Genomic DNA, 24,608 nt, shown 5'->3' with positions numbered 1-24,608 from the left:
CGTGTATGCAGATAGGCTTGAGTATACAGAGATGCTAGAGTAAACAGTATAGGCTGGGGTACACAGAGAGGCTAGTTTAAAGAGAGGCTAGTATATACAAAGATGTTAGTGTATATAGAGAGGTTAGTGTATAGAGAGGGTCGAGTGTATACAGAAAGGACAGTGCATATAGAGAAACTAGTGTTTACAGAAGACAGGCTTGGGTATACATCAAAGCTGACAGTGTATACAGAAGACTTGGTATTGTATACAGAGAGTCTAGTGGGTACAGAAGACAGGCTGGTGTATGCTAGCTAGTTTTTACAGTCTAGTGTATACAGAAGACAGGCTGTGGTATACAGAGGGTTTAGTGTATTCAGAGAGTCTAGTGCATACAGTCGGCGAGTGTATACATAAGACTGGCTAGTTTACACAGTATTTACAGAGATGCAAGGGTGTACAGAGAAGCCGGTATACATAGAAGACTACAGCATACAGAGGAAAGGCTAGTGAATACAGAATACAGACTCATTTATGCAGATAGGCTTGAGTATACAGAGATGCTACAGTAAACAGTATAGGCTGGGGTACACAGAGAGGCTAGTTTAAAGAGCGGCTAGTATATACAAAGATGTTAGTGTATATAGAGAGGTTAGTGTATAGAGAGGGTCGAGTGTATACAGAAAGGACTGTGCATATAGAGAAACTAGTGTATACAGAAGACAGGCTTGGGTATACATGAAAGCTGACAGTGTATACAAGAGGTCTGGTTGTGCAAAAAGAGGTGAATCGCATACTTGTCTGGGCAGAAAGGCATGTACCATGCTTTTCTGCAGTCTTCATTCCAGGAGTGGAAAATTGGCAGGCGGATTTTCTGAGCCACCAGCAGTTGTGCCCAGAAGAATGGGCTCTGCACCCAACCGTGTTTTGGAACATATGTCGCAGGTGGGGTACTTAAGACGTAGATCTGTTTGCGTCCAGGTTCAACAGAAAACTGGACAAATTTGTGTCAAGGACAAGAGATACACTCGCTCAGGGGTCGGATGCTCTGATAGTTCCCTGGGATAAGTACAATTTGATTTATGCCTTCCCCCCGTGCCCGCTTCTGTCGCAGTTCCTGGGAAGAGTCAAGAGGGAGACAAAGTTGGTTCTTTTGGTAGCCCCGGCTTGGCCCAGGCGACCGTGGTACGCAGAGATCATGAAGTTGGCAGTAGGCAGGCCGTGGATCCTCCCTCTCCGGCCAGCTCTCACAGGGTCCAATTTACCATCCTGCTTTACACAGTCTGAATTTGACGGTTTGGCTGCTGAGACCCACATTCTGAGAGACCGTGGGCTTTCGGGGCCAGTCCTTTCTACTCTGGTCAATGCCAGAAAGCCGGCCTCCAGGCTTATTTACTACAAAATCTGGAGGGCATATGTTTCCTGGTGTGAACTCAGGGAATATCATCCTAGAAAGTATGTCATTAGCAGAGTCTTGGCCTTCCTCCAGTCAGGCCTAGAAATTAATTTGGCCGTAAGCACTATCAAGGTGCAGATTTCGGCCTTGTCAGTGTTTTTTCAGAAGCCACTTGCATCGCATTCCCTGGTGCAGGCTTTCATCCAGGGGGCTATGCGGATAAGGCCACCAGTCAAACCTCCGGTATGCCCATGGGTTCTGAATTTGGTTCTCTCAGCTTTGCAGGGGCAACCTTTTGAACCTTTGCATCAGGCTTCGTTAGTTCTTTTGACTAAAAAAATTGGTTTTCTTAGTAGCCATATCCACGGCTAGAAGAGTGTCAGAACTAGCAGCTCTCTCCAGCAAAGAGCCGTATCTAATTATTCATAAGGACTGGGTGGTAATGCGTCCCAACAGGTCCTTTCTGCCTAAGGTGGTTTCAGGATTCCATTTGAATCAAGATGTAATCCTACCATCCTTTTTTCCGGACCCACAGTCCGCAGAAGAAGAATCTTTGCACACTTTGGATGTGGTAAGGGCAATCAGTATCTATCTTCATTGCTTATTTATTTTGCCGTAAGGCCCTAGGAAGGGTGAGGCGGCATCAAAATCCACTCTCTCAAGGTGGATTAGACAGATTATTTCTCAGGCCTATAGTGTTAAAGGGAAGATCCCTCCTTTTCAAGTGAAAGCGCACTCAACTAGGACTGTAAGTGCTTCTTGGGCAGTGCATCACCAGGCCTCCCTGGTTCAGATCTGTAAGGCTGCAACTTGGTCATCAGTCCACACGTTCACCAGATTCTATCAGGTGGATGTCAGAGGGCAAGAGGATATTGCCTTTGGGCGCAGTGTACTGCAGGCTGCAGTTTAGGTCCTCCGGTCCTTGGCGGTCTATATCTTATGATCTGTGTTTCCCTCCCCTCAATCTGAGCATTGCTTTGGGATATCCCACTATGTAATGAAGCTCCTGTGTCCCATGATGTATGATCAAGAAAATAGGATTTTTATATACAGCTTACCTGTAAAATCCTTTTCTTGAGAGTACATCACAGGACACAGGGCTCCCGCCCCTATTGGGTTTTACGTGGTTTCCTATTGCTTTGCTACAAAACTGAGGTGCCTCCCATATGGGAGGGGTTATATAGGGGAGGATTTCTCCTTAATTGGGGGTTAACCAGTGTCCAATCACCAGAGGTGCCTATATAACCCACTATGTAATGAAGCTCCTGTGTCCCGTGATGTACTCTCAAGAAAAGGATTTTACAGGTAAGCTGTATATAAAAATCCTATTTTTTACGTTGTTGGCATTGACCTGTTTTTTTTTTCGCTTGTTCCCAAGATGACCATCTTGGCGTTTGTCAAGAGGGTTGAGAGTGCCCAAAGAAAGTGCCCAAAGAAAGTGCCTACGGCCAAATCACCCTGAAAGTGCCCGATCTTGTCTGATCTCAGAGGCTAAGCATTGTCGGGCCTGATTAGTAACTGGATGGGAGACCGACTGGGAATACCAGGTGCCGTAGGCTTCTTTTTATGTTGTTGGCGTTGACATGGGGTTTTTTTTCCGCTTGTTTCCCAAGGTGACCATCTTGGCATTTGTCAAGAGGGCTGAGAGAGCCCAAAGAAATCTCCTACGGCCACATCACCCTGAAAGCGCCCGATCTCATCTGATCTCAGAGGCTAAGCAGGGTCCTGCCTGGATAGTACCTAATTACAGGTGCCGTAGTAATCTTTTTATATTGTTGGCTTTGACCTGTTTGTTTTTTTTCGCTTGTTTCCCAAGGTGACCATTTTAGTATCTGACAAGAGTTTTGAGTATGTCCCGAAGCGTTTGCCTAAGGCCACATCACCCTTAAAGCGCCCGATCTCAGAGGCTAAGCAGGGTCAGGGTCAGATGGGAGACCGCCAGGGTCTATGTTGTTGGCGTTGACCTGTTTTTTTTCACTTGTTTCCCAAGGTGACCATCTTGGCGTTTGTCAAGAGGGTTGAGAGTGCCCGAAGAGATCACCTACGGCCCCATCACCCTGAAAGCGCCCAATCTCGTCTGATCTTGGAGGCTAAACAGTGTCGGGCCTGGTTAGTACCTGGATGGGAGACCGCCTGGGAATACCAGGTGCCATAGGCTTCTTTTTATGTTGTTGGCTTTGACCTGTTTTTTTTTGCTTGTCTTGGCGTTTGTCAAGAGGGTTGGGCGTGTCTTGAAGAGAACGCTTACGGCCACATCACCCTGAAAGCACCCAATCTCATCTGATTTCAGAGGCTAAGCAGTGTCAGGCCTGGTTAGTACCTGGATGGGAGACTGCCTGGGAAGACCAGGTTCCATAGAAGGATCTGGCCCGGTTAGTGTCTTGATTGGGAGATCGCCTGGGAATACCGGATGCCGTAGGCTTCTTTTTATGTTGTTGGCTTTGACCTGTTTTTTTTAGCTTGTTTCCCAAGGTGACCATCTTGGCCTTTGTCAAGAGGCTTCAGAGTGCCCAAAGAGAGTGCCTACGGCCAAATCACCCTGAAAGAGCCCAATCTCATCTGATCTCGGAGGCTAAGCAGCGATGGGCCTGGTTAGTACCTGGATCGGAGACAGCCTGGGAATACCAGGTGCCGTAGGCTTCTCATTATGTTGTCGGCGTTGACCTGTTTTTTTCCCCTTGTTTCCCATTTGTCAAGAGGGTTGAGAGTGCCCAAAGAGATCGCTTACAGCAGCATCACCCTGAAAGAGCCCTATCTCTTCTCATCTCTAAGGCTAAGATGGGTTGGGCCTAGTTAGTACCTGGATGGGATATGGCGTTGGAATACCAGGTGCCGTAGTCTTATTTTTATGTTGTTGACATTGACCTGTTTTTTTTTCGCTTGTTTCCCAAGGTGACCATTTTAGCATCTGTCAAGAGTTTTGAATATGTCCCGAAGCATTTGCCTAAGGCCACATCACCCTGAAAGTGCCCAATCTCAGAGGCTCAACAGGGTCAGGGTCAGATGGGAGCCCGCCAGGGTCTATGTTGTTGGCGTTGACCTGTTTTTTTTTCACTTGTTTCCCAAGATGACCATCTTGGCATTTGTCAAGAGGGTTGAGAGTGTCTGAATAGAACACCTATGGCCACATCACCCTGAAAGCGCACAATCTCACCTGATCTCGGAGGCCTAGCAGTGTACGGCCTGGTTAATACCTGTATGGGAGACCATCTGTGAATACCAGGTGCCGTAGGCTTCTTTTTATGTTGTTGGCGTTGACCTGTTTATTTTCGCTTGTTTCCCAAGGTGACCATCTTGATGTTTAACAAGAGGGTTGAGAGTGCCCAAAGAGATCACCTATGGCCCCATCACCCTGAAAGCACCCGATCTTGTCTGATCTCGGAGGCTAAGCAGTGTCGGGCCTGGTTAGTGCCAGGATGGGAGAACGTCTGGGAATAACAGGTGCCGTAGGCTTCTTTTTATGTTGTTGAATTTGACCTTTTTTTTTTTTCACTTGTTTCCCAAGGTGACCATCTTGGCATTTGTCAAGAGGGTTGAGAGCGCCCGAAGAGATCACCTACTCGTCTGATCTCGGAGGCTAAACAGTGTCGGGCCTGGTTAGTACCTGGATGGGAGACCACCTGGAAATACCAGGTTGTTGGCTTTGACCTGTTTTTTTCGCTTGTTTCTCAAGGCGACCATGTTGGCGTTTGTCAAGAGGGTTGGGCGTGTCTTCAAGAGAATGCTTACGACCACATAACCCTGAAAGCACCCGATCTCGTCTGATTTCAGAGGCTAAGCAGCATCAGGGATGGTTAGTACCTGGATGGGAGACTGCCTGGGAAGACCAGGTGCCATAGAAGGATCTGGCCTGGTTAGTGTCTTGATTGGTAGATCGCCTGGGAATACCGAATACCGGATGCCGTAGGCTTCTTTTTATGTTGTTGGCTTTGACCTGTTTTTTTTAGCTTGTTTCCCAAGGTGACCATCTTGGCCTTTGACAAGAGGCTTCAGAGTGCCCAAAGAGAGTGCCTACGGCCAAATCACCCTGAAAGAGCCCAATCTCATCTGATCTCGGAGGCTAAGCAGCGATGGGCCTGGTAAGTACCTGGATGGGAGACAGCCTGGGAATACCAGGTGCCGTAGTCTTCTCATTATGTTGTCGGCATTGACCTGTTTTTTTTCCCTTGTTTCCCAAGGTGACCAGGGTTGAGAGTGCACAAAGAAATTGCCTACGGGCACAACACCCTGAAAGCGCCCAATCTCGTCTGGTCTCAGAGGCTAAGCAGGGTTGGGCCTGGTTTGTACCTGGATGGGAGACCGCCTGGGTTTTCCAGATGCCGCAGGCTTCTTTTTATGTTGTTGGTGTTGACCTGTTTTTTTCACTTGTTTCCCAAAGTGATCATCTTGGCATTTGTCAAGAGGGTTGAGAGTGCCTAAAGAGATCGCTTACAGCCGCATCACCCTGAAAGCACCCTATCTCTTCTGATCTCGGAGGCTGAGAAGGGTTGGGCCTAGTTAGTACTTGAATGGGAGACGGCCTTGGAATACCAGGTGCCGTATTCTTATTTTTATGTTGTTGGCGTTGACCTGTTTTTTTTCACTTGTTTCCCAGGGTGACTATCTTGGCATTTTTCAAGAGGGATGAGAGTGCCCAAAGAGATTGCCTATGGGCACATCACCCTGAAAGTGCCCAATCTCCTCTGATCTCAGAGGCTAGAAAGGGTCGCACCTTGTTAACACCTAGATGGGAGACCACCTGGGAATACTAGGTGCTGTAGGCTTCTTTTTATGTTGTTGGCGTTGACTTGTTTTTTGTGTATGTTTCCCAAGGTGACCATCTTGGCGTTTGTCAAGAGGGTTGAGCGTGCCTGAAAAAATCTACTATGGCTGCATCACCCTGAAAGCACCCTATCTCTTCTGATCTCAGAGGCTGAGAAGGGTTGGGCCTAGTTAGTACTTGAATGGGAGACGGCCTTGGAATACCAGGTGCCGTATTCTTATTTTTATGTTGTTGGCGTTGACCTGTTTTTTTTCACTTGTTTCCCAGGGTGACTATCTTGGCATTTTTCAAGAGGGATGAGAGTGCCCAAAGAGATTGCCTATGGGCACATCACCCTGAAAGTGCCCAATCTCCTCTGATCTCAGAGGCTAGAAAGGGTCGCACCTTGTTAACACCTAGATGGGAGACCACCTGGGAATACTAGGTGCTGTAGGCTTCTTTTTATGTTGTTGGCGTTGACTTGTTTTTTGTGTATGTTTCCCAAGGTGACCATCTTGGCGTTTGTCAAGAGGGTTGAGCGTGCCTGAAAAAATCTACTATGGCCGCATCACCCTGAAAGAGCCCAATCTCATTTGATCTCAGAAGCTAAGCAGGGTTGGGACCTGGTTAGTACCTGGATGGGAGACTGCCTGGGATTTCTCTATGCCATAGGCTTTTTTTTTAAGTTGTTGGCATTGACTTATTTTTTTTTGCTTGTTTCCCAAGTTGACCATCTTGGCGTTTGTCAAGAGGGTTGAAAGTGCCTGAAAAGATTACCTACGGGCACATCACCCTGAAAGCACCCGATCTCGTTTGATGTTGGAGGTTAAGAAGAGTCGGGCCTTGTTAGTACCTGGATGGGAGACCGCCTGGGAATACCAGGTGTCGTAGGCTTCTTTCTATGTTGATGGCGTTGACCTGTTTTTATTTTGCTTGTTTCCCAAGGTGACCATCTTGGTGTTTGTCAAGAGGGTTGAGAGTGCCTGAAGAGATTGCCTATGGCCACATCACTCTGAAAGCACCCAAACTCATCTGATCTTGGAGGCTAAGAAGAGTCAGGCCTGGTTAGTACCTGGATGGGAGACCACCTGGGAATACCAGTTATTGTAGGCTTCTTTTTATGTTGTTGGCGTTGATTCGTTTGTTTTTTTCCTTGTTTCTCAAGGTGACCATCTTGGCATTTGTCAAGAGGGTTGAGAGTGCCCAAAGAGATCGCTTACAGCAGCAACACCCTGAAAGAGCCCTATCTCTTCTCATCTCTGAGGCTAAGAAGGGTTGGGCCTAGATAGTACCTGGATAGGAGATGGCGTTGGAATACCAGGTGCCGTATTCTTCTTTTTATGTTGTTGACATTGACCTGTTTATTTTCGCTTGTTTCCCAAGGTGACCATCTTGATGTTTAACAAGAGGGTTGAGAGTGCCCAAAGAGATCACCTATGGCCCCATCACCCTGAAAGCACCCGATCTTGTCTGATCTCGGAGGCTAAGCAGTGTCGGGCCTGGTTAGTGCCAGGATGGGAGAACGTCTGGGAATAACAGGTGCCGTAGGCTTCTTTTTATGTTGTTGAATTTGACCTTTTTTTTTTTTCACTTGTTTCCCAAGGTGACCATCTTGGCATTTGTCAAGAGGGTTGAGAGCGCCCGAAGAGATCACCTACTCGTCTGATCTCGGAGGCTAAACAGTGTCGGGCCTGGTTAGTACCTGGATGGGAGACCACCTGGAAATACCAGGTTGTTGGCTTTGACCTGTTTTTTTCGCTTGTTTCTCAAGGCGACCATGTTGGCGTTTGTCAAGAGGGTTGGGCGTGTCTTCAAGAGAATGCTTACGACCACATAACCCTGAAAGCACCCGATCTCGTCTGATTTCAGAGGCTAAGCAGCATCAGGGATGGTTAGTACCTGGATGGGAGACTGCCTGGGAAGACCAGGTGCCATAGAAGGATCTGGCCTGGTTAGTGTCTTGATTGGTAGATCGCCTGGGAATACCGAATACCGGATGCCGTAGGCTTCTTTTTATGTTGTTGGCTTTGACCTGTTTTTTTTAGCTTGTTTCCCAAGGTGACCATCTTGGCCTTTGACAAGAGGCTTCAGAGTGCCCAAAGAGAGTGCCTACGGCCAAATCACCCTGAAAGAGCCCAATCTCATCTGATCTCGGAGGCTAAGCAGCGATGGGCCTGGTTAGTACCTGGATGGGAGACAGCCTGGGAATACCAGGTGCCGTAGTCTTCTCATTATGTTGTCGGCATTGACCTGTTTTTTTTCCCTTGTTTCCCAAGGTGACCAGGGTTGAGAGTGCACAAAGAAATTGCCTACGGGCACAACACCCTGAAAGCGCCCAATCTCGTCTGGTCTCAGAGGCTAAGCAGGGTTGGGCCTGGTTTGTACCTGGATGGGAGACCGCCTGGGTTTTCCAGATGCCGCAGGCTTCTTTTTATGTTGTTGGTGTTGACCTGTTTTTTTCACTTGTTTCCCAAAGTGATCATCTTGGCATTTGTCAAGAGGGTTGAGAGTGCCTAAAGAGATCGCTTACAGCCGCATCACCCTGAAAGCACCCTATCTCTTCTGATCTCGGAGGCTGAGAAGGGTTGGGCCTAGTTAGTACTTGAATGGGAGACGGCCTTGGAATACCAGGTGCCGTATTCTTATTTTTATGTTGTTGGCGTTGACCTGTTTTTTTTCACTTGTTTCCCAGGGTGACTATCTTGGCATTTTTCAAGAGGGATGAGAGTGCCCAAAGAGATTGCCTATGGGCACATCACCCTGAAAGTGCCCAATCTCCTCTGATCTCAGAGGCTAGAAAGGGTCGCACCTTGTTAACACCTAGATGGGAGACCACCTGGGAATACTAGGTGCTGTAGGCTTCTTTTTATGTTGTTGGCGTTGACTTGTTTTTTGTGTATGTTTCCCAAGGTGACCATCTTGGCGTTTGTCAAGAGGGTTGAGCGTGCCTGAAAAAATCTACTATGGCTGCATCACCCTGAAAGCACCCTATCTCTTCTGATCTCGGAGGCTGAGAAGGGTTGGGCCTAGTTAGTACTTGAATGGGAGACGGCCTTGGAATACCAGGTGCCGTATTCTTATTTTTATGTTGTTGGCGTTGACCTGTTTTTTTTCACTTGTTTCCCAGGGTGACTATCTTGGCATTTTTCAAGAGGGATGAGAGTGCCCAAAGAGATTGCCTATGGGCACATCACCCTGAAAGTGCCCAATCTCCTCTGATCTCAGAGGCTAGAAAGGGTCGCACCTTGTTAACACCTAGATGGGAGACCACCTGGGAATACTAGGTGCTGTAGGCTTCTTTTTATGTTGTTGGCGTTGACTTGTTTTTTGTGTATGTTTCCCAAGGTGACCATCTTGGCGTTTGTCAAGAGGGTTGAGCGTGCCTGAAAAAATCTACTATGGCCGCATCACCCTGAAAGAGCCCAATCTCATTTGATCTCAGAAGCTAAGCAGGGTTGGGACCTGGTTAGTACCTGGATGGGAGACTGCCTGGGATTTCTCTATGCCATAGGCTTTTTTTTTAAGTTGTTGGCATTGACTTATTTTTTTTTGCTTGTTTCCCAAGTTGACCATCTTGGCGTTTGTCAAGAGGGTTGAAAGTGCCTGAAAAGATTACCTACGGGCACATCACCCTGAAAGCACCCGATCTCGTTTGATGTTGGAGGTTAAGAAGAGTCGGGCCTTGTTAGTACCTGGATGGGAGACCGCCTGGGAATACCAGGTGTCGTAGGCTTCTTTCTATGTTGATGGCGTTGACCTGTTTTTATTTTGCTTGTTTCCCAAGGTGACCATCTTGGTGTTTGTCAAGAGGGTTGAGAGTGCCTGAAGAGATTGCCTATGGCCACATCACTCTGAAAGCACCCAAACTCATCTGATCTTGGAGGCTAAGAAGAGTCAGGCCTGGTTAGTACCTGGATGGGAGACCACCTGGGAATACCAGTTATTGTAGGCTTCTTTTTATGTTGTTGGCGTTGATTCGTTTGTTTTTTTTCCTTGTTTCTCAAGGTGACCATCTTGGCATTTGTCAAGAGGGTTGAGAGTGCCCAAAGAGATCGCTTACAGCAGCAACACCCTGAAAGAGCCCTATCTCTTCTCATCTCTGAGGCTAAGAAGGGTTGGGCCTAGATAGTACCTGGATAGGAGATGGCGTTGGAATACCAGGTGCCGTATTCTTCTTTTTATGTTGTTGACATTGACCTGTTTTTTTCACTTGTATCTCAAGGTGACTATCTTGGCATTTGTCAAGAGGGTTCAGAGAGCCCAAAGAGATTGCCTATGAGCACATAACCCTGAAAGCGCACGATCTCTTCTGATCTCAGAGGCTAAACAGGGTTGGGCCTTGCTAGTACCTGGATTGGAGACCACCTGGGAATACTAGGTGCCGTAGGCTTCTTTTTATGTTGTTGGCATTGACTTGTTTTTGTTTCGCTTGTTTCCCAAGGTGACCATCTTGGTGTTTGTCAAGAGGGTTGAGAGTGCCTGTAGAGATCGCCTACAGCCCCATCACCTTGAAAGTGCCCGATCTTGTCTGATCTCGGAGGCTAAGCATTGTCGGGCCTGATTAGTAACTGGATGGAAGACCGACTGGGAATACCAGGTGCCGTATGCTTATTTTTATGTTGTTGGCATTGACTTGTTTTTGTTTTGTTTGTTTACCAAGGTGACCATCTTGTTGTTTGTCAAGAGGGTTGAGAGTGCCTGAAGAGTTCGCCTATGGCCACATAACCCTGAAAGCACCAGATCTCGTCTGATCTCAGAGACTAAACAGAGTCGGGCCTTGTTAATACCCGGATGGGAGGCCACCTGGGAATACTAGGTGCTGTAGACTTCTTCTTATGTTATAGAAACAATATGGTCCAACCTATCCAGTGACACCGTGCAGAGATAGGCACATCATCTCCTAATAAATATGAAAATTACAAAACGGGGAAGGGGGATGGGAAGGGGAAACAAGGGAGATTTTTTAAGCGGTGCGATTATAAACACTAATAGAACGAAATATAATAAAAATTCATTTATTCATATACATTAAAAAGCACTATAGTGTCAAATATAGTACGTAGAAATACAAAGAACAATGTACGCATTTTTACTGGACTAGAGGGATCCCGGCAATGCAAGTTGATAGACTGATAGCACTCGTTCCCAACATGTTTCGCAACAAGCTTCTTCAGGGAAATGTGCAACTAACGATAAATATAATATAGAATTAATATTCAAAGTAACATAAATCTACAATGTAATTACAAAGATACATAGATACATATAGATATATATAGCAACCCAGGCATGTGTGATCTAAACAAAATGGAGCTTACCCCCTATCGACCAGCAACCGCAAACCAGGAATCAACACTAGATGAAGATATGTGCAACCGGCGTCACCGGCGTCTGGCGTCACCGGCTCGATGCGGACATTCTGGAGAGAACACCGCGCATGTGCAGAGCCAGTTACGCCGACGGCCAGACTACATTTCCCATCATGCCACTAAGCTGGAGGTGGAGCTTCCAGCTGGGCGGTTGCCAACAGGGTTAACAACAGAGAGATGGCCATAATGGGTCTCTGGTGTTATAGAGAAGGAAGTAGACAAGCCTGTATGCAAACTAACCCTGGATGTCCGTATGCCCCCCAACCAAAAGGAAAAGGCTAATGGACCCACTGATTTGTCCCAGCGATGCAAAAAAAAGGTATTGATTAATCCCGGACACGGCGCTAGCGATCTGTGGAGCCCCGCCCTGTGAACGAGAGTCATAGTGAACAACAGAGATCCCAATGTATGTGCAGCATGATCCGCGACCACAGATACAAACAAACCAGGGTACCATGATAACTAGTTTACAAATTAGACACAAAAGGAGAATAAAATATCAATTATAATTACAGGAATGATCAAGTCAATTCATATGGTGTTATAACAAATCCAATAATGAAATAATAAAAAAAATAAAAATAAAAAAAAAGGGGGACAGGGGGGGAGGGGAGGAGGGGGAGAAAAAAAGAAGGACATTTCTTCATCTAAGTCCTGTTGTCAGGGAAAACCCAGAATGGGGGTTAGGGGAAAAAGGGGAAAAGAACACTGTTATAAAAATGATCTAAAACTGATATTTTCATTGAACCCCGGGTACTGGGTAGCTTTTAAAGTGAAAATCCATTTGGCCTTGGTTTGTAAAAGAAACTTGTCAACAGAACCACCTCGTGAATTCAAGGGTTTATGTGCCAAAGCTGTAAAACAAATCCAATCAGGGTCAAAGGAATGGTAAGTCCCAATATGCCTACTTATGGCTGTGACTATTTTTTTTATTTAGTATAGGTTTAATATAATCCTTAATGCGGATTGAAAACAGTCGTTTAGTCTTACCAACATAGAAGCCTCCGCATCGGCATTGCACTAGATATACGATGCCGGGGGTGGAACAAGTAACATGAAACTTAGGAAAAAAACACCTACCATTGGGTAGTTTCACTTTACAAGAGTTATTAATATACGGACACGTGTCGCATTGACCACAGGAATATGTGCCGAATTGTTTCAAAGAAGTGGATAATGGATTTTCAATAAAATGACTTTTAACTAAGCAATCTTTTAGAGATTGTGATCTCTTAAAAGTAATTGCAGGTGAGTCAGTTATGTATTGATTTACAATAGGGTCGGCCTGTAATAAAGGCCAAAATTGTTGCATGATGGTCCGAAAGCGTTTTGTTTGTTTACCAAGGTGACCATCTTGGTGTTTGTCAAGAGGGTTGAGAGTGCCTGAAGAGATTGCCTGAAGAGATTGCCTGAAGAGATTGCCTGAAGAGATTGCCTATGGCCACATCACTCTGAAAGCACCCAATCTCGTCTGATCTTGGAGGCTAAGAAGAGTCAGGCCTGGTTAGTACCTGGATGGGAGACCACCTGGGAATACCAGTTATTGTAGGCTTCTTTTTATGTTGTTGACGTTGATTAGTTTTTTTTTTTCGCTGGGCACATCACCCTGAAAGCACCCAATCTCCTCTGATCTCAGAGGCTAGAAAGGGTCACGTCTTGTTAATACTTGGATGGGAGACCGCCTGGGAATACTAGGTGCTGTAGGCTTCTTTTTATGTTGTTGGCATTGACTTGTTTTTTTTTGTTTGTTTCCCAAGGTGACCATCTTGGTGTTAGTCAAGAGGGTTGAGAGTGCCTGAAGAAATCTCCTACGGCCACATCACCCTGAAAGAGCCCAATCTCATCTGATCTGAGAGGCTAAGCAGGGTTGGGACCAGTTTAGTACCTGGATGGGAGACCGCCTGGGATTTCCAGATGCCGTAGTCTTCTTTTTATGTTGTTGCCGTTGACCTATTTTTTCCACTTTTTCCCAAGGTGACCATCTTGGCGTTTGTCAAGAGAGTTGAGAGTGCTTGAAGATATTGGCTACGGCCACATCACCCTGAATCTGTTCCATCTCGTCTGATCTTGGAGGCTAAGCAGGGTTGGGCCTGGTTAATGCCTGGATGGGAGACCGCCTGGGAATACCAGGTGTCGTAGGCTTCTTTTTTTTTTTCAAATATCATTTTTTCTCCAAACAGGGGAAGACGGTCCCCCGAGTACATAATGCAACAGAGAAATACAGAGCAAAAAGCAGCTGAACAATACTTGATACTGGTATATTTGCAACTGTGAGTTTGCCTTCCATCAATCATAATGATTCGAGGCACGGATAAAGGGGCCAGTCAAAGAAAGCTCAGAGCACTAAGGCGATAGCAGGCTACATCCTTCCAGCGAGAATATAAAGGTATTCCAGATATCCCAGGTTTGTTTAAAAAATTCTTGTTTACCTTGTGATGTGAGGATCAAGTCCTCCATTTTTTTAATGTCCTCTATTTTCCTAAGCCAGTGAGTAATGAAAGGGGGGGGGAACATTTTTTCCAATAGAGAGGGATGCAGGATTTCGCCGCATTTATCACATGCCGTAAAATAGATTTTTTGTACTTCTTAATGGGAATCTGTGAATGGTGCAAGAGAAAGAATGCAGCCTCTTCCGGGATGGAGAAGTCTGTGAATTTTTGTGTTATGCATGGGATCTCTGTCCAGAAGTCCACCAAGCTGGGGCAGGACCAAAAAATGTGGAGCAACGTGCCCTCTTCTTCTCCACACCTCCAGCATATGTTCGAGTAAGAGGGGAAACATTTATGCAGCTTTGATGGTGTCAAATACCACCTGGTGAGAAGTTTAAAATTCGTCTCCTGTATCTTCATGCACAGTGAGGTTTTGAGAGCCAAAGTGATAATGCGTTGTCTCTGTGCTGGGGAAAACTAGCAATTAAGGTCCTTTTCCCAGTTGGACAGACAGGTTAAGTGTGGGTGATCTGTTTGAGAGAGAATCTGGGCCAAAGGGCCTTCGCTCCTGCATAGAGTCTCAAACTCCGTCTGAGGGCGGGCGAAAGTTTGAGGATTGGGGATGGAATGGAGAAAATTATGTTGTTGCGCCGCTCTCCAAAAAGGCAGTTGGAAAAGCCCTGTCGGATCTCTTAGGGTTGAGAAAGAAGGCCATTTCCCATCAATATCGAATTTAGACGCATGGTCTAGGTTAGAATTTCTAAGTGGGTCCCCAGTTCAAAGTTCGGATGGCCACGTATAGGGAATAGGGGGGAAGTCAAAGACGTGAGTGTGTTTTGGGTAGCGATCAGGTGACTGACTTTCAACGAAGCCCCTATAGTGGGATGTGACGTCAATTCTGTGGGTAAATCCTTATAGCACCACATGGCACTTCTTAGCAGAATTCTGGAGTGAGATTGTTCTAGTTGCACCCAGAGCTTAGAAAGTTTGTTTCGATGCCAGTCCAATACACGCCCCAGATGGGAGGCCAGGTAGTAGCGTCGCAAGTCAGGGAGAAACAACCCTCCCTGTTGTTTAAACAATGTCAGCTGTGACCGCTTAAGTCTGGGATTTTTGTGGGCCCAGTTAAATTGAGTGAGCAGGAATTGAGCTTGCTTAAAAATGGGACAGGAATCTGGATCGGGAGAGCTTGGAAAAGATAGGTAAATTTAGGGAGTATGTTCATTTTAATGAGATTGCATCTCCTGAACCAGGAATGGAGGCCAGAATGCCACCCGTGAAGCAAACTGCGGATCTTACTGACAAGGGGTGGGGAGAAGTCCAACATAAACGTACGCGTGATGTCCGGTGGAATGTAAGTACCTAAGTACTTAAGGGCTGTATGGGTCCATTTAAAATGAAAATTGGACTGCAAGTCTAGTAATGTTTGCAGGGGGGACTGCAACCCCCTTGGCCTCTAATTTCAAGAAGTATCCCGTATATCTGGAATTCCCGAAGGAGATTTGGCAAGGAAACTCTGGGATTCGTCAGCGAGATCAGCATGTCATCCACGTAGGCAGATATATCTTGCACTCAAAAGTACCCATTTGGAGTCCCGTTATGTCTGAGTTTTGTCGAATTGTGGAGAGAAAGGGTTCCAATGACAATGCGAATAATAGTGGCGACAGGGGGCAACCCTGTCTGGTCCCATTCCCGATGTCAAGGGGAGATGAGAGCACCCCATTCGCTTTGACTTGAGCTGAAGGGCGTGAGTATATCTTACTTATCCATGCCAGCATCGGTTCACTCAGACCTATATGGCGAAGGACCGAGAAAATGAATGTCCATTTGACCCGAACAAAAGCCTTCTCGGCATCAGTACTCACGAAAAGACAAGGGGTCCCAGATGACTTTACTTAATGGACCAGGGTAAGCACCTTAATGGTGTTGTCCCTATCTTCCCTGGTGGGAATAAAACCTAACTGGTCAATCTGTATAAGGGACTGCAAGTGCTGTGCCAATCACGTGGCGAGGATTTTAGAGAATAGTTTGAGGACCGAATTTAGGAGGGAAATGGGTCTGTAGCTCCCACATAGGCCCGGGTCTTTGCCCTCCTTATATATCAACGAGATGTGGGCTCTAAGGGTATCCTCAGAAAAATCCCCACTCAGGGCCCGGAGGCTTACCCACCTTCGGAGGTCCCACGGCCGTCTGGACTTCTTCCAGTGTAATCGGGTCCCCCAAGTACTCCCGTGATTCCTATGAGAGGGTTCGTAGACCAGGAACGGTTACATATCTGTCTATATTGTCCTGTCCGCACCCTGAATCGGGCAGGTTGTAGAGATCAGAGTAAAATTTTTCAAAGACTTCGGCTATTTGGGTTGGGGTAGAGGCCCTCTGGCCATTATCATCTATCAACTGTGGTATGTAAGAGGCAGATTTCAACTCCTTTACCGACCTGGCTAAGATTTTTCCGCATTTGTCCCCTGACTCCTACGTCAGTTTACGACAAAACTGGAGTGCCGCTTTCGCTTTATAATGGAGTAGGTCAGTAATCTGGGTACGGAGTGTCCCCAATTCAATCTCTAAGGTCCGTGAGGGGGCATGTTTATGTTTCGCTTCCACAGAGGCAAGTTCACGAAACAGATTAGCAAGCTGTTCCTTCCGTGTTCGTTTGATGCGCGCCCCGTGCCTGATAAGTACCCTGCGGAATACTGACTTGTGAGCCTCCCAAATTATCCCCGAGTCGCAGTCCTGCGTTTAGTTTTCTTGGAAATAAAAGTCCAATTCCCTGGCCACATCTGCTAAAACTTCCGGTATCTGAAGGAGGCTTTCATTAAGGTGCCAGAAGAGAGACCAAGGTGAGGGGTTCCTAGAGAGGGTGTAGGTAAGGGCTACAGGAGCGTGGTCGGACCAAGTAAAATGGCCGATGGAGGAAGAGCTCACCAAGTGCAGTTGGTCATGTGGAATCAATAAGAAGTCTATCCTTAAGTATGATTTGTGAGGGGAAGAGCAAAAAGAGTAGTCCCTTTCCCCGGAGTGTTGCAGACGCCAGACATCAACTAATTGGTCATTCAGTAAACACTTAGTAATCCGCTTTCTAGAGGAAATGAGGAGCGAGGAGCAAGAGGCAGAAGTGTCAACCCACCTAATATCAACTGGTCCTCCTGAGGAACGTGTCTTGGTGATCATTGGGAGCGTACACAGTGGCAAATGTAAAAAGGAGCTCTCCAATGTGGCCCCTAAGAAAAAGATATCGACCCCCAGGGTCCACCAGAGAATACTGGAGAACCCAGGGGAGCCTGCTAGAGATCAGAATGGAGACTCCCTTGGTCTTAGAGGAGGGGTTAGTAGAATGGTAGACCTTAAGGAAGTATCTCGACCATATAAAGGGGAGGCTAGTATTTTTAAAATGTGTTTCTTGTATAAAGGCCACATCAGTACAGGAAGTCTTCAGTCCTCACAGGAGGATCCGCCGTTTTTCAGGGGAGTTCAGTCCCTTAATGTTTAGAGAGGTGACCTTGACTGAGGTGGACGTCAGAGAAAAGCAAAGAAAGTTGAACCAAGGTAGGTATTGGGTAGGTAATGGATGGCGGGAACTAAGGGGGAGAAAGGAAGGGCAAATGGAAGGAAAGGTAAGGGGAAAAAGAGGCCGGGCACCTCAACCCCAGGGGGAGAGGGAAATTAAGGGTTGTCTGCACTCAACAGTACAGGAAGGGTATACTAAAACAGCACAATTATGCTATAGCGCTTACCAGATGTACACTGGGTTTAAAGCGCCGTCCTACTTGGGTTGGTGGGTAGACAGGTCGGAGAGGGAGCCCCCGGATCCCAGTCCCCCCAGTCCTGGCAGTGGTAAATGTCACGTCTGATACCGGTATGCAAATAAAAGACAATCAGTAACATCATAGAACCAAAAAACAATAGTATAATCAAAACCGAGGTAGAGCAGATAACTATCAGCACTGAGGGGTCTCCTCGGCTCGCCCTAAACGTAGGCATGCACGAGGGAGCCCGTCACAACAGAAAAGGCATCACAGAATGGGATCCACCACCCCCGTCCTATTCCCCAAAAGTACATGCAGCCCCCGAACAAATGCATTTCTCCCTTTGGCAGATTGTCCTCTCCTTACCCCCTCTCCCCCATCCACGCCCCGGGGGGAAAAGGGGGAGGCAAGGGGGGAAAACGGGGGGAAGGGGCGAAAGGGGAGGGAAAGGGGGGAGGGAAGGGGAAAGGAGGGAGGGGAGGGAATGGAAGGAGGGAAAGGGGGAAGGGGGGGAAGTGGGGGAAGGGGGGGAAGGGGGGAGGGAAGGAGGGGCAGCTAGGGAGAGGGGACAAACATGTGGAAATGTCAAGTCCTTTAGCGCACTCACACCAACAACCACCCGGACCCCATAAATTTCAACTCCTCCCCTCCATGGTCACCACATCAAGATGAAAGAGGAGCAGCCCTGGTTAGTGCATGGAAAATCCATCAGGCAAGGGCCTGGGGCCACCGTCCCTCCATCCAATGGGAGACTTCACACGAGCAGCAGTCCTGGTCTCTCCTGCATCGCCATCGGTGGCTGTGTAGAGCATCCAGAGGGAGGCTGGGACCGCCCAAACAGTAAGGGGTAAATCCTCCAGGGGGGTCCAGAGTCAAACTGGAGGGAAGCAGTGTCTCGTACCAATAGGCTCAATAAATAAGTCATCCAGGGTGTTCCCGAAAGCTGCAGAAGGCAATGTCGGCAAAGAGTAGGTGGGGGCCAGAGGGGGGGACGAGGGGCGCAACCAGGGGGAGGGGACACATATGCGGGAATGTCAAGCCCTTCCAGTACAGCGCACTAGGTATCACTCAGACCCCCCAAAGTTCAACTCCCCCCTCTAAGGTCAAGATTCCAGAAGGGAAGATGAGCCGCCCTGGTCTGTACATGAAAGAACCTGCTGCCAAGGGGTTGGGGCCATCATCCCTTCCTCCAATGGGAGATGCCACCGGCATGACAGCCCCATGTCCTGTCAAGTGGTGCCCCTCCGACAATGTCATCGGGGTATATGTGGAGCATCCAGGGGGAGGCAGGGACCACCCAAACAGTGAGGGGTAAAGCCTCCTCCAGGAGGATAGCGCTTTCTTGTACAGTTGGTTAATTAGACAAGTCATCCAGTGTGTTCCTGTGAGCAGCGGAAGGAAAGGTCGGTAAGGATTATGAATGGGTGGGGGCCAGGGAGTCCATAAAACTGCCACCAGATGACCGGGGCAGAGAGGGAAAGGGGATGAAAGTCAGATCTGGTAGGTGGGGAGGGGTGAGGAGTGTCCCTCATATTACTCACGTCGGCCATCCCTTGAAGCTGAGCGCTCTGCATACCCAGGACGTTCTTCTGTATAATCTAGCCTATCTGTATACATTAGCCTGTCTTTTGTACACATTAGCCTCTCTGTATCAACTAGCCGGCCCTCTGTATACTCTAGTCCGTCTGTATACACTAGAGAGGCTTGGTTACACAGACGGCTAAAAAAGGGTTTAAGAGGCTTGTGAATGCAGAAGACGGGCTAGTTTATACAGAGAGGCTAAAGTGTACAAAACACAGGCTAGTGTATACAGATAGGCTAGATTAATACAGAAGAACGTCCTGGGTATGCAGAGATGGAGGCTAAGGTATACAGAGAGAGAGAGGCTAGAGTTCGCATACTTGCTAGTGTATACAGACGGACTAGTGTATACAGATGATCTTTCTAGTTTATACAGAGAGGCTAATGTGTACAAAAGACAGGCTAGTGTATACAAATAGGCTAGATTATAGATAAGAACGTGCTGGCTATGCAGAGATGGAGCCTAGGGTATACAGAGAGGCTAGTGTATGCAGACTTGCTAGTGTATACAGACGGACTAGTGTATACAGTAGACCAGCTTGTTTATACAGGGAGGCTAATGTCTACAGAAGACCGGCTAGTGTATACAGATAGGATAGATAATAGAGCCTAGTGTATACAGAAGAATGGCTAGTGTATACAGAGAGGCTAATGTGTACAGATAAGCTTGTGTATACAGAAGACAGTCTGGGGAATTCAGTGAGACTATTGTATGCAGAGAGGCTGGGACACCGAGACTATTGTAAAAAGAAGGCAGGCTAGTGTATATAGATTATGGGCACGGAGAGATTAATGTATACAGAAAGGCTAGCGTGTAAAGAAGATAGGACTTTATTTTTTGCTAATGCAACTACTTCTGAATCATGTAAAGCGTTACAGTGCTTTTTTCATTCTATTATGGTGCTGTTAAAAGGTCAGTGGTGTGTTGTCAGTGGTGATATCAATGTGACAGTTAATGTGGAGAACTACAAATATACAAAATAGAGCAAAAGAGTGCTAAGTTTATTTTGTTAAGTCATTGACTGATAGACGTTAAGTAATTCGCCGTTACTGGTTTGGCAGTACATTGTTTATTTTTTTCTGGTAGCACTGAGAAGACTGATATTAGATGAGTGATCTACACATTACGTTTACTTTTGCAGAGAGATACCGGCTAATATCTTAGTATGTGCTGCGTGTAAGGTAGAAATAAGATGATTTTGTGAGAGTTGGTTTACCAGGATTTAGAGATAGTAATATGTTTATTCTAATAATAAATATAGCACAATTACTCAGATTAATATTGAGACAGTATATACAGGTCGGGTTTAAGTGGAAGTACACGAAAAAACAGCAACGACGTGTGTAGGTTTTTATCAATCAGGTTCATTACGTGTCTTTAATCATGTAGTGAATATACCCCAAATAGAGCATAAGGATGAGAAAGGAGGCACTGGCATAGGATGACATGGCAAAAATACAACCTGCATTCGAAATGTGAATGTGAATAGGAGATGAAATGTCAATCCCCATTGGTTACTTACAGGTAACCATTAATACAGTTAACACGGCTACGTACAGCAAAGTGTGAGCTAAGCAGCAAAATATTACTTAATATTGCAGAGATTAAGTATTGCAGTTAAAAAGAGATCAAAAAGTTATCCCGGTAGCACAGAGTGGACTGATATTAGATGAGTGATCGTTGTAGTACAAATTCAGTTTCCTATAGCAGAGAGATACCAGATAAAGGTGAGAAGAGCAAACTGTTCACATCGGTAGCATCGTATTACTCCTAATATGTGCAGCGTGTAAAGAAGTAATAAGATGGGTTTGTATTATCTTAAAATTAGCAGAATACGTAATAAAGGGGAGTAGGTAACCTGGATTTAGACATAGCAAACTCTATAATCTAATTTAGCAATATTAGAAAGGATAATATTGAGACAGTATGTACAGGTCAAGTTTAAGTGGAAATGTACAAAGTATCTAGCTTACCTTTACATTGTTCAATTGAGCGTTGCAAAGTGATACCAAGGCAGAATGTCGGAATAGCAATTAGATGAGATGATTGCTGTAATCATGAAATATTAGCAACAACGTGACAAGGTTTCTATCGTTTTTCAGGATCCTTACGTGTCTTTAAGGATGAGAAAGTGTAATAACTGGCAACGAGACAAATTACATTAGAGATGTGAGATAGACACGAAATGTCAATCCCCATTGGTTACTTACTTGTAACAATTAAAACAGTTAACGCGGCTACATACAGCAAAGTGTGAGCTAAGCTTTAAGAGTAAATTGTTGTAGCTTGAAAATTCCAACGTGTAAATCGTTCCATTAATTTTGTTACGCACGAAGACGGCTGTCACGGTTTGTCACAAACAGTGTACTGACTGTTTTCCGTTTCTACTGGTTATCGGAATAATGTATCAGTAACCCTGAAAATTAATAGTGATAGACATTAGGATGTATGCTTGTGTATTACTTCTTCTCCACATTAACTGTCACATTGATAACCATTTGTAACACATAACACTGGCAACACATTTTTTAACAGCAGCAAAATGTGAGAAAAGCAGTGGGACGGTTTACTTGATGTAGTAGTGTTTGCAGTAGCAAAGGATAGCAATAAAGTTGGATTACATTTAATAACACACAATGCAACTATTTTACATTCACATCAAGCTAATGTCTATCACTATTAATGTTCAGGGTTACATTATTACATTACATTATTATTACTGTTACATTATGCCGATAACCAGTAGAAACGGAAAACAGTCAGTGTAAGCCGTCTTCGTGCGTAACAAAATTAATGGAACTATTTACACGTTGGATTTTTCAAGCTAAAACAATTTACTCTTAAATACTGTAATCCCTTTAGCTGCATTGCTCACGCTTTGCTGTATGTAGCCGCGTTAACTGTATTAATGGTTACATGTTAGTATCCAATGGGGATTGACATTTCGTGTCTATCTCACATCTCTAATGCAATTTGTCTCTTTGCCATGTTTATACTTTGCCAGTATTATACTTTCTCATCCTTAAAGACACGTAAGGATCCTGAAAAAGGATAGAAACCTGGTCACGTTGTTGCTGATATTTCATGATTACAGCAATCATCTCATCTAATTGCTATTCCGACATTCTGCCTTGGTATCACTTTGCAAGGCTCTATTGAGCAATGTAAAGGTAAGCTAGATATTTTGTATATTTCCACTTAAACTCGACCGGTATATAATGTCTCAATATTATCCTTTCTAATTTTGCTAAATTCGATTATAGAGTTTCCTTTGTGTAAATCCAGGTTACCTACTCACCTTTATTACGTATTCTGCTAATTTAAGGATAATACAAAACCATCTTATTGCTTCTTTACACGCTGCACATTTTAAGAGTAATACAATGCTACCGACAGTTTAATTGCTTTTCTCACATTTAGCTGGTATCTCTCTGCTATAGGAAACTGAATTTGTACTACAACGATAAATTTTACATTTTAGAGTAATGAAATGATTTCTCAGTCATTTTGAAGCTACTAACGCTTCAAATCTCTTTTCAACTGCAATACATAAACTCAGCAATGTTAAGTATTATTTAGCTGCTTAGCTCACACATTGCTGTACGTAGCCGTGTTAACTGTATTAATGGTTACCTGTAAGTAACCAATGGGGATTGACATTTCATCTCTAATGCACATTCACATTTCTAATGAAGTTTGTCTTTTTGCCATGTCATCCTCTGCCAGTTATTATCCTTTCTCATCCTCATGCTATATGATTGATAAAAACCTACACACGTCGTTGCTGTTATTTCGTGTATTTCCACTTAAACCCGACCTGTATATACTGTCTCAATATTAATCTGAGTAATTTTGCTATATTTATTATTAGAATAAACACATTACTATCTCTTAATCCTGGTAAACCAACTCACACAAAACCATCTTATTTCTACCATACACGCAGCACATATTAAGATATTAGCCGGTATCTCTCTGCAATAGTAAACGAGATGTGTATATCACTCATCTAATATCTTCTCAGTGCTACCAGAACAAAAAAAAATATGTACTGCCAAACCAATAATGGCCAATTACTTAACGTCTATCAGTCAATGACTTAACAAAATAAACTTAGCACTCTTTTGCTCTATTTTGTATATTTGTAGTTCTCCACATTAACTGTCACATTGAAATCACCACTGACTACACATCACTGAACTTTTAACAGCACCAAAGAATGGAAAAAGCACTGTAACGCTTTACATTATTCAGAAGTAGTGGCATTAGTCATGTCTTCTTTACACGCTAGCCTTTCTGTATACATTAATTTCTCCGTGCCCATAATCTATATACACTAGCCTGCCTTCTTTTTACAATAGTCTCGGTGTCCCAGCCTCTCTGCATACACTAGCCTCTCTGTATACACTAGTCATTCTTCTGCATACACTAGGCTCAGGGGAAAAACATTAGCCTATCTGTATTACCTTGTTTGACTTTTCTGTTTTCTGTTTCTTTTCTAGGGTGTACCTCGCCGTATACCCGAGCCAATCTTATTACCCCAGCCTCATTCCAATTATAATAGCCTCACTGTATACCCCAGGCGGTCTTATGTATACCCTAGCTTGTCTTTTATACACCTAGTCTCTCGGTATACCCAGGCCTTTATGTATACGTCTTTATACACTAGCCTCTCTGTGTACCCTAGCCTCTCTGTATAATCTTGCCTCTCATTATACCCCAGCCTGTATTCTGTTTACCCAATTTTGTCTTTTATATAAACTAGCCTGTCTACCGTATAACCTAGCTTCTCTTTATACCCAAGCCTCACTGTCAGCTTGTCTCTGTACACTAGCCTCTGTTTTCCCTAGTCTCTCTGTATAAAATAGCCTCTCTGTATACACTAGTCTGTCTGTATACTCTAGCAAGTCGGCATACACTAGCCTCTCTGTGTAAAACAGCCTCTACCTCTGTTTAACCTAGCCTCCATCTCTGCATACCCAGGACGTTCTTCTATATAATCTTACTGTCTTGTGTACACATTAGCCTCTCTGTATAAACTAGCCGGTCTTCTGTATACACTATTCCGTCTGTATACACTAGCAAGTCTGTGTAACTCAGCCTCTCTCTCTGTAATAGCCTCCATATCTGCATACCCAGGAAGTTTTTCTGTATAATCTAGCCTATCTGTATACACTAGCCTGCCTTTTGTACTCATTAGCCTCTCTGTATAAACTAGCCGGTCTTCTGCATACTCTAGCCTCTCTGTGTAACACAGTCTCTCTCTGGGGCCCCTAGCCTCCATCTTTGCATACCCAGGACCTTCCTCTGTATAATCTAGCCTATCTGTATACACTAGCCTGTCTTTTGTAAAAATTAGCCTCTCT

The 24,608-nt window shown here is 45.2% G+C and overlaps 14 pseudogenes; all 14 read left to right on the top strand.

Annotated features, from left to right (window-relative positions):
• Window positions 1-2,815: 2,815 nt before the first annotated feature.
• On the top strand, window positions 2,816-2,934 carry LOC143943184 (5S ribosomal RNA; annotated as a pseudogene).
• Window positions 2,935-3,414: 480 nt separating this feature from the next.
• Window positions 3,415-3,533, top strand: LOC143946244 (5S ribosomal RNA; annotated as a pseudogene).
• Window positions 3,534-3,896: 363 nt separating this feature from the next.
• Window positions 3,897-4,015, top strand: LOC143954067 (5S ribosomal RNA; annotated as a pseudogene).
• Window positions 4,016-4,709: 694 nt separating this feature from the next.
• LOC143943883 (5S ribosomal RNA) lies at window positions 4,710-4,828 on the top strand (annotated as a pseudogene).
• Window positions 4,829-5,384: 556 nt separating this feature from the next.
• LOC143956685 (5S ribosomal RNA) lies at window positions 5,385-5,503 on the top strand (annotated as a pseudogene).
• A 1,388-nt stretch (window positions 5,504-6,891) lies between these two features.
• Window positions 6,892-7,010, top strand: LOC143946044 (5S ribosomal RNA; annotated as a pseudogene).
• A 100-nt stretch (window positions 7,011-7,110) lies between these two features.
• Window positions 7,111-7,229, top strand: LOC143956823 (5S ribosomal RNA; annotated as a pseudogene).
• Window positions 7,230-7,548: 319 nt separating this feature from the next.
• LOC143943872 (5S ribosomal RNA) lies at window positions 7,549-7,667 on the top strand (annotated as a pseudogene).
• Window positions 7,668-8,223: 556 nt separating this feature from the next.
• On the top strand, window positions 8,224-8,342 carry LOC143955569 (5S ribosomal RNA; annotated as a pseudogene).
• Window positions 8,343-9,730: 1,388 nt separating this feature from the next.
• Window positions 9,731-9,849, top strand: LOC143946033 (5S ribosomal RNA; annotated as a pseudogene).
• A 100-nt stretch (window positions 9,850-9,949) lies between these two features.
• LOC143956816 (5S ribosomal RNA) lies at window positions 9,950-10,068 on the top strand (annotated as a pseudogene).
• A 538-nt stretch (window positions 10,069-10,606) lies between these two features.
• On the top strand, window positions 10,607-10,725 carry LOC143953163 (5S ribosomal RNA; annotated as a pseudogene).
• A 2,193-nt stretch (window positions 10,726-12,918) lies between these two features.
• LOC143955520 (5S ribosomal RNA) lies at window positions 12,919-13,037 on the top strand (annotated as a pseudogene).
• A 471-nt stretch (window positions 13,038-13,508) lies between these two features.
• On the top strand, window positions 13,509-13,627 carry LOC143948012 (5S ribosomal RNA; annotated as a pseudogene).
• Window positions 13,628-24,608: the final 10,981 nt, after the last annotated feature.

This window comes from Lithobates pipiens, unplaced genomic scaffold, assembly GCF_037356315.1.
Source record: "Lithobates pipiens isolate NorthernLeopardFrog02 unplaced genomic scaffold, aLitPip1_a1.2 Scaffold_10, whole genome shotgun sequence".
Taxonomy (NCBI): Eukaryota; Metazoa; Chordata; class Amphibia; order Anura; family Ranidae; genus Lithobates; species Lithobates pipiens.
Note: the sequence above shows the minus strand (reverse complement) of the source record. Positions and strands in the feature narration are given on the sequence as shown.